Genomic DNA, 12,945 nt, shown 5'->3' on the forward strand with positions numbered 1-12,945 from the left:
GGTAGTTCTTCTGGACAAGCTGAAGTTGAAAGTGGAAGAGGTGTACTGTCTACAGACCAACAGACAAGAGAAGTGTTTTGACCTAACTTTGAACACGGTGGAATTATACAAAGAGGTGTTGGAAAAGTTTGGGAAGTGTGACAAGGTGGGCTTGATGGGGAAATTCGAGGTGATAAGTCTGGACAGACCTAACTTCAGGGTCATCACTCTTCATATGTTTAACCCATACGTCACAGATGAAGCGTTGGTGGCTTTTTTGGGAAAATATGCTGAAGTTCTCACACCTGCAAGATACATAAAGGACAATGTGGGGTTATGGACTGGGAAAAGGCAGTTCCAAGTTCTCCTAAAATCGGATGAGGATGGGTTTGAGGGGGTCATGCACCCTCCTGCTTTTTTCAACATAGGAGCGGACAAGGGATATCTTTTCTATTCAAGACAGCCTCCTTTTTGTAGAAGGTGCAGACGGTATGGCCATAGTGATGGCAGGTGTGGAGAAGAAAGATGTTGGCGGTGTTCTAAGATGGGACACACAGCAAAAGAGTGCAGTATTCCTAAGTCATGTCACAGCTGTGGCTCATTAGGACATTTGATGAAGGAATGTAAGGAAGGGCGCAAGCTGAATCGAGGAGGAAGGAGAGTGGAGGAAACAGTGGCAGAGGAGAAGAACGGGGAGGAGGTCCAACAGGAGACAATGGAGCAAGAAATAAAAGAGAAGGTGGTGTTTGAGGTGGTAAAGGAGGGAGGAAGCGAGGCAGAAGCAGAGAAAGTGGAAGATGTGATGGATGCTTTCTTAGAAGCGTTAAATGGGGAACAGTTTAAGGTCACCGAGTTGTACACAGGGGATGTGGAAGATGAGATGGAAGTGGAGAGACAAAGTGACCCGGATGGATCAAGAGGGGATGGAAGTCAGCGGATCAGGAAAGCCGAGAAGGAAAAGGCGAGACCAGGCAAGAGGGTGAGAGCCGAGACGAGGCAGAGTTTGAGTTGTTCTGAGGATTCACTATCTACCGACAGTCAAGAGGGGCTCGAGATGGACAATGCTAGACCCTTATTTCAGTTGTCACAGGGAAAGGGTGGTAGTGACAATGAAGAACCGAAGGATGATGGGGTTGGTCTCAGTGTGTCGCCCATATGCTGGTCAGATCTGGTGGGGACTGAGACTGGGACCACAGGACCACTGGGACCACTGGAGGATCGAGGGATGGAAGGGACATTAAGGACTGAATAAGTGGTGAGCAATGACGAATTGACTGTGGGGTCTATAAATGTAAGAGGTTTAAGAGACAATGTGAAGCGAAGAGCGGTTTTTTCTTTTTTGGAAAATTGCAGATGTGATATTCTTTTTTTGCAGGAGGTTCATTTGAAAAGTTCACAAGATGCAAGGAAATTTACAGAAGAATGGGGGAGGGGAGGAGCAGTATGGAGTGTGGGAGGGGTTTATTCCTCAGGAGTGGGGATCTTGTTTCGGGGTAAAGAGTTGGAAGTCAGAAGTTATTTTACGGTTTCACAAGGGAGAGTGATTGGGGCTGATGTAAGGTGGAGAGGGGGGGAATATAGATTACTCTCAGTTTATGCTCCACAAACAGTGGAAGAGAGGAAAGATATTTTTGAAATGTTGTTAACAGTCTGTGCAACAAATAAACAGATTATAATGGGAGGGGATTTTAATTTGCAGTTAGGAGACAAAGGGGATAGTAGTTTGATGGTGTTAGAAGGGGTTTTGCAGGGGCATGGGTTGGTGGATGGGGGGCAGGGAGTGAATCCAAAAGTTTGTATGTCAACGTGGAGGAACTCGAGGGGGGTGGAAAAGAGGCTAGATTATGTGTTTTTTTCAAAAGGTTTGGTTTTGGAAGGAGGGGGAGTGAAGCCTGTGTTTTTTTCTGATCATGATTTGGTTTGGTTTGTAGTTAAGGGGCAAAATGTGAAGTTTGGTAAAGGGTACTGGAGAATGAATATAGAGATTTTGAGGGAAAGGCAGTTCTGTGAAGAGTATGTATGTTTTTTCAAGGGGTTAGAGGGGTTAAAGGTCATGTATGATGATGTGGTGGGGTGGTGGGAAATGGTTAAAAATCGTTCAAAGGAGTGGATTGTTAAGTACTGTAAGAGAAGAATGAGCAATTTTAGGAGGCAAGCAGGGAAGTTGCAGAGAGATTTAGAGTTGATATTTGAAGAGTATAATGTTGGGGGCACTTTTGACTGGGATAGGGTTAACTTGCTGAAGAGACAGATAAAGGGTTTGTATGAAGATCAAGCTAAACGGTTTTTGTTGAAAAGGAGACATGAGACAAGGGAGAATGGGGAGGCGTGTAATGCTGGGTTTTTTAGGTCAGTAAGGGATCAAAAAGAGAAGCAAATAATTGTTGAGTTAAAGGATAAGGAAGGGGAGATTCTGGGGAAAACCGAAGAGATAACTGAATATGTGGGTCAGTATTTTCAACAATTTTTCAGTAAAAGAGAGATAGTAAAGGAGAAAAGTGATTTTTTTGTTAATTTCCTGTCTAGCGTAGTCCCTGATGAGGTTGGGGCTGAGTTAAATTCTCCAATAACATTGGAAGAGGTGGAAGGAGCATTGAGAAGGATGAGTAAAGGTAAGGTGCCAGGGATTGATGGCCTACCAGTTGAATTTTATGTTAGGTTTTTCAATATTTTAGGTCCTCATTTGATGGAGGTGGTGCGGGAAGTGTTAGAAAATAAAAGTATGAGTGGTTCAATGGCAACTGGAGTGATAACTCTTCTATATAAAAAAGGCGAAAGGTCGGACATAACAAATTATAGGCCGCTCACAATGCTTACAGTGGACTATAAGATTATAGCAAAGGTGTTGGCAGACAGATTGAGGAAAGCCCTTCCCCATGTGGTGCATGTTGATCAAACATGTGGAGTTGAGGGTCGCAGCATTAAGTGGAATCTTCAGCTGATCAGGGATGTTATAGCATGGGTGGAGGATAGGGAGTTACCATTGATGGTGGTTAGCTTAGATCAGGCTAAAGCCTTTGATAGGGTGAATAGATGGTTTCTGTTTAAGGTAATGGAGAGGATGGGTTGGGGTGAGGGATATATAGGGTGGATTAGAACGCTGTATACTGGGGCTAGGTGTTTGGTGCAGGTGAACGGGGCATTAGGACAGAGCTTTGATGTGTGGGAGGGAGTGAGACAGGGGTGTCCTCTCTCTCCTTTACTTTTTGTTCTCTATATGGAGCCATTGGCTCAGGCGATAAGGCGAGATGGCAGAATAAAAGGTCTGCGGGTACCAGGAGGTAAGGGGGCGGTAGTGAAACTATCGCAGTACGCAGATGATACTACACTACTGTTGGATTCAGACAAGTGTCTTGAGAGGGCATTGCATTTGTTTGAGGAGTTTTCCTTAGCATCTGGGGCTAGTCTAAATATTTCAAAATCAGCTGTTAAGTTTTTTGGGAAGTTTAGGCAAAGACGGAATGGAATTGGGGGGTTGCAGGTGTGTGAGGGGCCTTTAAAAATTTTGGGTATAAGATTTCAGAATGAAGGCTCAGCTACTCTGAATTGGGAAGAGCGCATTGTTTCGGTGCAGAAGAGGCTAGCAAGGTGGAAAGGGCGAAGATTGACATTGTGGGGGAAAGTTTTGGTACTGAAGATAGAGGTGTTGTCAGTGTTTCAGTACTTGGCTGTCATTTATCCTTTGCCGGCTAGTATGAGGAAGTCAGTAATAAGGTTAATATTTACGTTTGTCTGGGGAGGAAGATATGAATATGTAAAAAGAACTGAAATGTTTAATTCGATTAAGGAAGGAGGGCGGGATGTACCTCATGTTCCTTTAAAGCTTGATTGTTTTTTTGTGTCTTCAATCTTGGCCCAGTTAGCGGGGACTGCTGAGCATCCGTCTTGGTTTTTTCTTAGGTTATTTTTTTCTTATCAAGCAAGGCACGTGATGAGGTGGTCCAATGAGGGTCCAAGGTCGGAAACGCAGCCGTGGCATTATAGGCATGCAGTTAAATGGATGAGTAAATATCCTGAGAGTAAGGAGATAACAGTGTGTTTGGACCAGAGGATGTTGTATGGAAAGGTAAGGGAGAGGGTGTCTAGTGTAGTTCGGGTGGGGGTCTCAAGGGAGGTGTGGTTGAATATTCAACCCAAAAATCTTGATAATGACTTAAAAGATCTTAATTGGTTGTGTTTTTTGAGGCGTTTGCCCGTAAAAGAGATCATGTATAGGCACGGTATAGCAAAAGATGGAAAGTGCCCAAGGGAGGGGTGTTGGGAAGAAGAGACAATAAAACATACTTTTTGGGAGTGTGGGTTTGCACAGAGGGTGTGGGGGAGGGGAAAGAGGGTGTTAGGGGTGATCTCAGGAAATTTTAAGGTGTCGGGGGAGAATGTAATCGGTGGAATAAGAAGTAAGAAGGGGGAAGGGAAAGTGGCTTATATGCTGTGGTTAATAATAAGTTTGGTCAAAAAAGGACTTTGGGAGGAAAGACAGGGAATATGTAGGGGGAAAGGGAAAAGGTCAGAAGAAGGGGTAATACGGGGAGTGGAGTATGAAGTAAGGGCAAGGATTAGGTGGGATATACAAAGATGGGGGAAACATGCAGCTAAAGAGAGGTGGAAAGGGTTGTTTGGGTTATATGATGACGAATGGAAAGAGAATGAGATGAGATAATATGTGTATGTAATTTTGAGTTGTATGTGAATAAAAAAAAAAAAAAAAAAAAAAAAAAAAAAAAAAATCTGTTCTTATCAGTTTAATATCTGATACGTCCCCTATCCGGGGACTGCATATTAAATTGATTTTTGGCACATGGAGCCGGAACCGGGGCTTGCTCCGTCCACTCCACGCATCGACCTGGTATTGCAGTGCCTCCAGGAACGGTGTGCTTCCCCTTTTTGGGGACTGCGAATTGTTGTGACTAATAGAAGAACCAACAACACCACTGGAATTTTGTCAGAGAATACAGAAATACGCAGGAAGCGCATACAGAATGACGATGAGGTGACCGTTGACGATGACCGTGCCACAGAGAAAGCAGCAAGCTGCGGTCACATGAGCATAGGGAAAAAAGAAGAACAAAAGCGTCGGTTGCCGGCCGGCTGACTCATCACCGTCACAGCACGTTTTTTGATGTCCCTCTTATTTGAGAGTCTTTACCAACGAGCTGACGAGTCGAATCGGGGGTTTGTGTTGGATGGATTAGGGACACCTGATTCAAATCAAGGTCAGGCACGCACGCACGCAGCAGTCAAGCAATGGAAGGTGCCCCGTCCTTCCTTTTCTTGGGGGAGGGGAAGGTCACCGTGTTTGAGGATGGCGAAGGGGGATAGGGCGCCTCTGCCTGGAGGCCAGGCAACTCATACTTACCTGGCAGGGGAGACACCATGATCAGGAAGGTGGTTCACCCAGGGCGAGGCTCGGCCATTGCACTCCGGTTGTGCTGACCCCTGCGAATTCCCCAAATGTGGGAATCTCGACTGCATAATTTATGGTAGTGGGGGACTGCGTTCGCGCTCTCCCCTGTACACACTGGTTAAAAGCAGATAGCGTGGAGGGAAAAAGCGTGCGGTTCTTGACGCTTGTGGCGCCGCCCACTGCCCCAAAGGGTGAAGTTGCACCAGTTTTGTTATGTTTCTGTCTCTTTCTGCTGTGTCAGCCAGTGACCCGGAGAGTTCAGAGAACTGAACTGCGTCTGTTTTCATCGAGGTTGTCGAAACCTGCGACCGGTTTGCCGAATGTGGTTTTTCCCACAAACTTTGATATTCAACGGACGAGTTGATTGACAGCAGTGGTCCCAAAGGCAAAGTTGTTCGGATCGAGGTTTTCTGTCGTATGGTACGACTGTCTCGTGCGCGTGCTGTGAAAAAGCACGCGACATACGTTCGCCTATAGCCGCTCTCATGTTGTTGCTTTTTCATTTTAAAGCGCCACTAGGTGGCCATTCACCGCGTCCTTTCTCGCCTGACCCCAGACTGAGCCCGTGCACGGGTGTACCGGCTTGGGTGAAATTGTCTCGTTCCGTCCAAGAGCTATAGCCGTTCTAGCAGACCCCGCCTCGCCCAGCCCGTAGGTTTCGGCCTGCCGCCGCCAAGCTGAATCGAAATTCCCACTTTTTTTCCGATCTGGACGGACAGTCAGACTCCAGAGAATCTTTCTGCACTGGTTTGGGCCAGATCGGGCAAAAGACCTAGGACTAGTGTGCAAAAGTAGGTTTTTCACAAAATCCCAAATACCCGAAAATTTCGCCAGCGCAACCTTCGAATCCGAGGCATGCGTCTCGCTCGGCTCGAGCCAAGGATTCCGATGATATAAGACACTTGGTTCTGCGGCGTGCGGTTTGGGAGCTACGAGCCATTTCGTACTTTCGGTGGCTGTAGCGCCACCGCCGGGCCCATCGGGGGGCCAGCCTTGGTGATGTTGTAGAGCGAGTGGCTAGTACCATCCCTCAAAGTTTCAGGTCTCTACGACGTACGGCCTTTGCCAACCCTCCCCCCCCCTCACCGCTTCCCAGATGGGCGTCGCCTTTGCCGGCTCCCCTGCCGCTGCGTCATTGTGTCATCGCTTCTCGGCCTTTTGGCTAAGATCAAGTGTAGTATCTGTTCTTATCAGTTTAATATCTGATACGTCCCCTATCCGGGGACTGCATATTAAATTGATTTTTGGCACATGGAGCCGGAACCGGGGCTTGCTCCGTCCACTCCACGCATTGACCTGGTATTGCAGTGCCTCCAGGAACGGTGTGCTTCCCCTTTTTGGGGACTGCGAATTGTTGTGACTAATAGAAGAACCAACAACACCACTGGAATTTTGTCAGAGAATACAGAAATACGCAGGAAGCGCATACAGAATGACGATGAGGTGACCGTTGACGATGACCGTGCCACAGAGAAAGCAGCAAGCTGCGGTCATATGAGCATAGGGAAAAAAGAAGAACAAAAGCGTCGGTTGCCGGCCGGCTGACTCATCACCGTCACAGCACGTTTTTTGATGTCCCTCTTATTTGAGAGTCTTTACCAACGAGCTGATGAGTCGAATCAGGGGTTTGTGTTGGATGGATTAGGGACACCTGATTCAAATCAAGGTCAGGCACGCACGCACGCAGCAGTCAAGCAATGGAAGGTGCCCCGTCCTTCCTTTTCTTGGGGGAGGGGAAGGTCACCGTGTTTGAGGATGGCGAAGGGGGATAGGGCGCCTCTGCCTGGAGGCCAGGCAACTCATACTTACCTGGCAGGGGAGACACCATGATCAGGAAGGTGGTTCACCCAGGGCGAGGCTCGGCCATTGCACTCCGGTTGTGCTGACCCCTGCGAATTCCCCAAATGTGGGAATCTCGACTGCATAATTTATGGTAGTGGGGGACTGCGTTCGCGCTCTCCCCTGTACACACTGGTTAAAAGCAGATAGCGTGGAGGGAAAAAGCGTGCGGTTCTTGACGCTTGTGGCGCCGCCCACTGCCCCAAAGGGTGAAGTTGCACCAGTTTTGTTATGTTTCTGTCTCTTTCTGCTGTGTCAGCCAGTGACCCGGAGAGTTCAGAGAACTGAACTGCGTCTGTTTTCATCGAGGTTGTCGAAACCTGCGACCGGTTTGCCGAATGTGGTTTTTCCCACAAACTTTGATATTCAACGGACGAGTTGATTGACAGCAGTGGTCCCAAAGGCAAAGTTGTTCGGATGGAGGTTTTCTGTCGTATGGTACGACTGTCTCGTGCGCGTGCTGTGAAAAAGCACGCGACATACGTTCGCCTATAGCCGCTCTCATGTTGTTGCTTTTTCATTTTAAAGCGCCACTAGGTGGCCATTCACCGCGTCCTTTCTCGCCTGACCCCAGACTGAGCCCGTGCACGGGTGTACCGGCTTGGGTGAAATTGTCTCGTTCCGTCCAAGAGCTATAGCCGTTCTAGCAGACCCCGCCTCGCCCAGCCCGTAGGTTTCGGCCTGCCGCCGCCAAGCTGAATCGAAATTCCCACTTTTTTTCCGATCTGGACGGACAGTCAGACTCCAGAGAATCTTTCTGCACTGGTTTGGGCCAGATCGGGCAAAAGACCTAGGACTAGTGTGCAAAAGTAGGTTTTTCACAAAATCCCAAATACCCGAAAATTTCGCCAGCGCAACCTTCGAATCCGAGGCATGCGTCTCGCTCGGCTCGAGCCAAGGATTCCGATGATATAAGACACTTGGTTCTGCGGCGTGCGGTTTGGGAGCTACGAGCCATTTCGTACTTTCGGTGGCTGTAGCGCCACCGCCGGGCCCATCGGGGGGCCAGCCTTGGTGATGTTGTAGAGCGAGTGGCTAGTACCATCCCTCAAAGTTTCAGGTCTCTACGACGTACGGCCTTTGCCAACCCTCCCCCCCCCTCACCGCTTCCCAGATGGGCGTCGCCTTTGCCGGCTCCCCTGCCGCTGCGTCATTGTGTCATCGCTTCTCGGCCTTTTGGCTAAGATCAAGTGTAGTATCTGTTCTTATCAGTTTAATATCTGATACGTCCCCTATCCGGGGACTGCATATTAAATTGATTTTTGGCACATGGAGCCGGAACCGGGGCTTGCTCCGTCCACTCCACGCATCGACCTGGTATTGCAGTGCCTCCAGGAACGGTGTGCTTCCCCTTTTTGGGGACTGCGAATTGTTGTGACTAATAGAAGAACCAACAACACCACTGGAATTTTGTCAGAGAATACAGAAATACGCAGGAAGCGCATACAGAATGACGATGAGGTGACCGTTGACGATGACCGTGCCACAGAGAAAGCAGCAAGCTGCGGTCATATGAGCATAGGGAAAAAAGAAGAACAAAAGCGTCGGTTGCCGGCCGGCTGACTCATCACCGTCACAGCACGTTTTTTGATGTCCCTCTTATTTGAGAGTCTTTACCAACGAGCTGATGAGTCGAATCAGGGGTTTGTGTTGGATGGATTAGGGACACCTGATTCAAATCAAGGTCAGGCACGCACGCACGCAGCAGTCAAGCAATGGAAGGTGCCCCGTCCTTCCTTTTCTTGGGGGAGGGGAAGGTCACCGTGTTTGAGGATGGCGAAGGGGGATAGGGCGCCTCTGCCTGGAGGCCAGGCAACTCATACTTACCTGGCAGGGGAGACACCATGATCAGGAAGGTGGTTCACCCAGGGCGAGGCTCGGCCATTGCACTCCGGTTGTGCTGACCCCTGCGAATTCCCCAAATGTGGGAATCTCGACTGCATAATTTATGGTAGTGGGGGACTGCGTTCGTGCTCTCCCCTGTACACACTGGTTAAAAGCAGATAGCGTGGAGGGAAAAAGCGTGCGGTTCTTGACGCTTGTGGCGCCGCCCACTGCCCCAAAGGGTGAAGTTGCACCAGTTTTGTTATGTTTCTGTCTCTTTCTGCTGTGTCAGCCAGTGACCCGGAGAGTTCAGAGAACTGAACTGCGTCTGTTTTCATCGAGGTTGTCGAAACCTGCGACCGGTTTGCCGAATGTGGTTTTTCCCACAAACTTTGATATTCAACGGACGAGTTGATTGACAGCAGTGGTCCCAAAGGCAAAGTTGTTCGGATGGAGGTTTTCTGTCGTATGGTACGACTGTCTCGTGCGCGTGCTGTGAAAAAGCACGCGACATACGTTCGCCTATAGCCGCTCTCATGTTGTTGCTTTTTCATTTTAAAGCGCCACTAGGTGGCCATTCACCGCGTCCTTTCTCGCCTGACCCCAGACTGAGCCCGTGCACGGGTGTACCGGCTTGGGTGAAATTGTCTCGTTCCGTCCAAGAGCTATAGCCGTTCTAGCAGACCCCGCCTCGCCCAGCCCGTAGGTTTCGGCCTGCCGCCGCCAAGCTGAATCGAAATTCCCACTTTTTTTCCGATCTGGACGGACAGTCAGACTCCAGAGAATCTTTCTGCACTGGTTTGGGCCAGATCGGGCAAAAGACCTAGGACTAGTGTGCAAAAGTAGGTTTTTCACAAAATCCCAAATACCCGAAAATTTCGCCAGCGCAACCTTCGAATCCGAGGCATGCGTCTCGCTCGGCTCGAGCCAAGGATTCCGATGATATAAGACACTTGGTTCTGCGGCGTGCGGTTTGGGAGCTACGAGCCATTTCGTACTTTCGGTGGCTGTAGCGCCACCGCCGGGCCCATCGGGGGGCCAGCCTTGGTGATGTTGTAGAGCGAGTGGCTAGTACCATCCCTCAAAGTTTCAGGTCTCTACGACGTACGGCCTTTGCCAACCCTCCCCCCCCCTCACCGCTTCCCAGATGGGCGTCGCCTTTGCCGGCTCCCCTGCCGCTGCGTCATTGTGTCATCGCTTCTCGGCCTTTTGGCTAAGATCAAGTGTAGTATCTGTTCTTATCAGTTTAATATCTGATACGTCCCCTATCCGGGGACTGCATATTAAATTGATTTTTGGCACATGGAGCCGGAACCGGGGCTTGCTCCGTCCACTCCACGCATCGACCTGGTATTGCAGTGCCTCCAGGAACGGTGTGCTTCCCCTTTTTGGGGACTGCGAATTGTTGTGACTAATAGAAGAACCAACAACACCACTGGAATTTTGTCAGAGAATACAGAAATACGCAGGAAGCGCATACAGAATGACGATGAGGTGACCGTTGACGATGACCGTGCCACAGAGAAAGCAGCAAGCTGCGGTCATATGAGCATAGGGAAAAAAGAAGAACAAAAGCGTCGGTTGCCGGCCGGCTGACTCATCACCGTCACAGCACGTTTTTTGATGTCCCTCTTATTTGAGAGTCTTTACCAACGAGCTGATGAGTCGAATCAGGGGTTTGTGTTGGATGGATTAGGGACACCTGATTCAAATCAAGGTCAGGCACGCACGCACGCAGCAGTCAAGCAATGGAAGGTGCCCCGTCCTTCCTTTTCTTGGGGGAGGGGAAGGTCACCGTGTTTGAGGATGGCGAAGGGGGATAGGGCGCCTCTGCCTGGAGGCCAGGCAACTCATACTTACCTGGCAGGGGAGACACCATGATCAGGAAGGTGGTTCACCCAGGGCGAGGCTCGGCCATTGCACTCCGGTTGTGCTGACCCCTGCGAATTCCCCAAATGTGGGAATCTCGACTGCATAATTTATGGTAGTGGGGGACTGCGTTCGCGCTCTCCCCTGTACACACTGGTTAAAAGCAGATAGCGTGGAGGGAAAAAGCGTGCGGTTCTTGACGCTTGTGGCGCCGCCCACTGCCCCAAAGGGTGAAGTTGCACCAGTTTTGTTATGTTTCTGTCTCTTTCTGCTGTGTCAGCCAGTGACCCGGAGAGTTCAGAGAACTGAACTGCGTCTGTTTTCATCGAGGTTGTCGAAACCTGCGACCGGTTTGCCGAATGTGGTTTTTCCCACAAACTTTGATATTCAACGGACGAGTTGATTGACAGCAGTGGTCCCAAAGGCAAAGTTGTTCGGATGGAGGTTTTCTGTCGTATGGTACGACTGTCTCGTGCGCGTGCTGTGAAAAAGCACGCGACATACGTTCGCCTATAGCCGCTCTCATGTTGTTGCTTTTTCATTTTAAAGCGCCACTAGGTGGCCATTCACCGCGTCCTTTCTCGCCTGACCCCAGACTGAGCCCGTGCACGGGTGTACCGGCTTGGGTGAAATTGTCTCGTTCCGTCCAAGAGCTATAGCCGTTCTAGCAGACCCCGCCTCGCCCAGCCCGTAGGTTTCGGCCTGCCGCCGCCAAGCTGAATCGAAATTCCCACTTTTTTTCCGATCTGGACGGACAGTCAGACTCCAGAGAATCTTTCTGCACTGGTTTGGGCCAGATCGGGCAAAAGACCTAGGACTAGTGTGCAAAAGTAGGTTTTTCACAAAATCCCAAATACCCGAAAATTTCGCCAGCGCAACCTTCGAATCCGAGGCATGCGTCTCGCTCGGCTCGAGCCAAGGATTCCGATGATATAAGACACTTGGTTCTGCGGCGTGCGGTTTGGGAGCTACGAGCCATTTCGTACTTTCGGTGGCTGTAGCGCCACCGCCGGGCCCATCGGGGGGCCAGCCTTGGTGATGTTGTAGAGCGAGTGGCTAGTACCATCCCTCAAAGTTTCAGGTCTCTACGACGTACGGCCTTTGCCAACCCTCCCCCCCCCTCACCGCTTCCCAGATGGGCGTCGCCTTTGCCGGCTCCCCTGCCGCTGCGTCATTGTGTCATCGCTTCTCGGCCTTTTGGCTAAGATCAAGTGTAGTATCTGTTCTTATCAGTTTAATATCTGATACGTCCCCTATCCGGGGACTGCATATTAAATTGATTTTTGGCACATGGAGCCGGAACCGGGGCTTGCTCCGTCCACTCCACGCATCGACCTGGTATTGCAGTGCCTCCAGGAACGGTGTGCTTCCCCTTTTTGGGGACTGCGAATTGTTGTGACTAATAGAAGAACCAACAACACCACTGGAATTTTGTCAGAGAATACAGAAATACGCAGGAAGCGCATACAGAATGACGATGAGGTGACCGTTGACGATGACCGTGCCACAGAGAAAGCAGCAAGCTGCGGTCATATGAGCATAGGGAAAAAAGAAGAACAAAAGCGTCGGTTGCCGGCCGGCTGACTCATCACCGTCACAGCACGTTTTTTGATGTCCCTCTTATTTGAGAGTCTTTACCAACGAGCTGATGAGTCGAATCAGGGGTTTGTGTTGGATGGATTAGGGACACCTGATTCAAATCAAGGTCAGGCACGCACGCACGCAGCAGTCAAGCAATGGAAGGTGCCCCGTCCTTCCTTTTCTTGGGGGAGGGGAAGGTCACCGTGTTTGAGGATGGCGAAGGGGGATAGGGCGCCTCTGCCTGGAGGCCAGGCAACTCATACTTACCTGGCAGGGGAGACACCATGATCAGGAAGGTGGTTCACCCAGGGCGAGGCTCGGCCATTGCACTCCGGTTGTGCTGACCCCTGCGAATTCCCCAAATGTGGGAATCTCGACTGCATAATTTATGGTAGTGGGGGACTGCGTTCGCGCTCTCCCCTGTACACACTGGTTAAAAGCAGATAGCG

General features: G+C 49.9%; 9 non-coding genes and 1 pseudogene across 9 annotated transcripts; all 10 read left to right on the plus strand.

The window, feature by feature from the left end:
- Nucleotides 1-4,646: 4,646 nt before the first annotated feature.
- Nucleotides 4,647-4,859, plus strand: LOC137066919 (U2 spliceosomal RNA; annotated as a pseudogene).
- A 468-nt stretch (nt 4,860-5,327) lies between these two features.
- LOC137067090 (U1 spliceosomal RNA) lies at nt 5,328-5,491 on the plus strand. The gene has a single exon (XR_010902912.1). It is a non-coding gene; the product is annotated as a U1 spliceosomal RNA (small nuclear RNA).
- Nucleotides 5,492-6,525: 1,034 nt separating this feature from the next.
- Nucleotides 6,526-6,716, plus strand: LOC137066805 (U2 spliceosomal RNA). Its single transcript, XR_010902691.1, has one exon. It is a non-coding gene; the product is annotated as a U2 spliceosomal RNA (small nuclear RNA).
- A 468-nt stretch (nt 6,717-7,184) lies between these two features.
- LOC137067102 (U1 spliceosomal RNA) lies at nt 7,185-7,348 on the plus strand. The gene has a single exon (XR_010902923.1). It is a non-coding gene; the product is annotated as a U1 spliceosomal RNA (small nuclear RNA).
- Nucleotides 7,349-8,382: 1,034 nt separating this feature from the next.
- On the plus strand, nt 8,383-8,573 carry LOC137067388 (U2 spliceosomal RNA). The gene has a single exon (XR_010903181.1). It is a non-coding gene; the product is annotated as a U2 spliceosomal RNA (small nuclear RNA).
- Nucleotides 8,574-9,041: 468 nt separating this feature from the next.
- LOC137067338 (U1 spliceosomal RNA) lies at nt 9,042-9,205 on the plus strand. The gene has a single exon (XR_010903138.1). It is a non-coding gene; the product is annotated as a U1 spliceosomal RNA (small nuclear RNA).
- A 1,034-nt stretch (nt 9,206-10,239) lies between these two features.
- On the plus strand, nt 10,240-10,430 carry LOC137067389 (U2 spliceosomal RNA). The gene has a single exon (XR_010903182.1). It is a non-coding gene; the product is annotated as a U2 spliceosomal RNA (small nuclear RNA).
- A 468-nt stretch (nt 10,431-10,898) lies between these two features.
- On the plus strand, nt 10,899-11,062 carry LOC137067114 (U1 spliceosomal RNA). The gene has a single exon (XR_010902934.1). It is a non-coding gene; the product is annotated as a U1 spliceosomal RNA (small nuclear RNA).
- A 1,034-nt stretch (nt 11,063-12,096) lies between these two features.
- On the plus strand, nt 12,097-12,287 carry LOC137067390 (U2 spliceosomal RNA). The gene has a single exon (XR_010903183.1). It is a non-coding gene; the product is annotated as a U2 spliceosomal RNA (small nuclear RNA).
- A 468-nt stretch (nt 12,288-12,755) lies between these two features.
- LOC137067126 (U1 spliceosomal RNA) lies at nt 12,756-12,919 on the plus strand. The gene has a single exon (XR_010902945.1). It is a non-coding gene; the product is annotated as a U1 spliceosomal RNA (small nuclear RNA).
- Nucleotides 12,920-12,945: the final 26 nt, after the last annotated feature.

This window comes from Pseudorasbora parva, unplaced genomic scaffold (genome assembly GCF_024679245.1).
Source record: "Pseudorasbora parva isolate DD20220531a unplaced genomic scaffold, ASM2467924v1 scaffold_33, whole genome shotgun sequence".
In the NCBI taxonomy this organism is placed as follows: domain Eukaryota; kingdom Metazoa; phylum Chordata; class Actinopteri; order Cypriniformes; family Gobionidae; genus Pseudorasbora; species Pseudorasbora parva.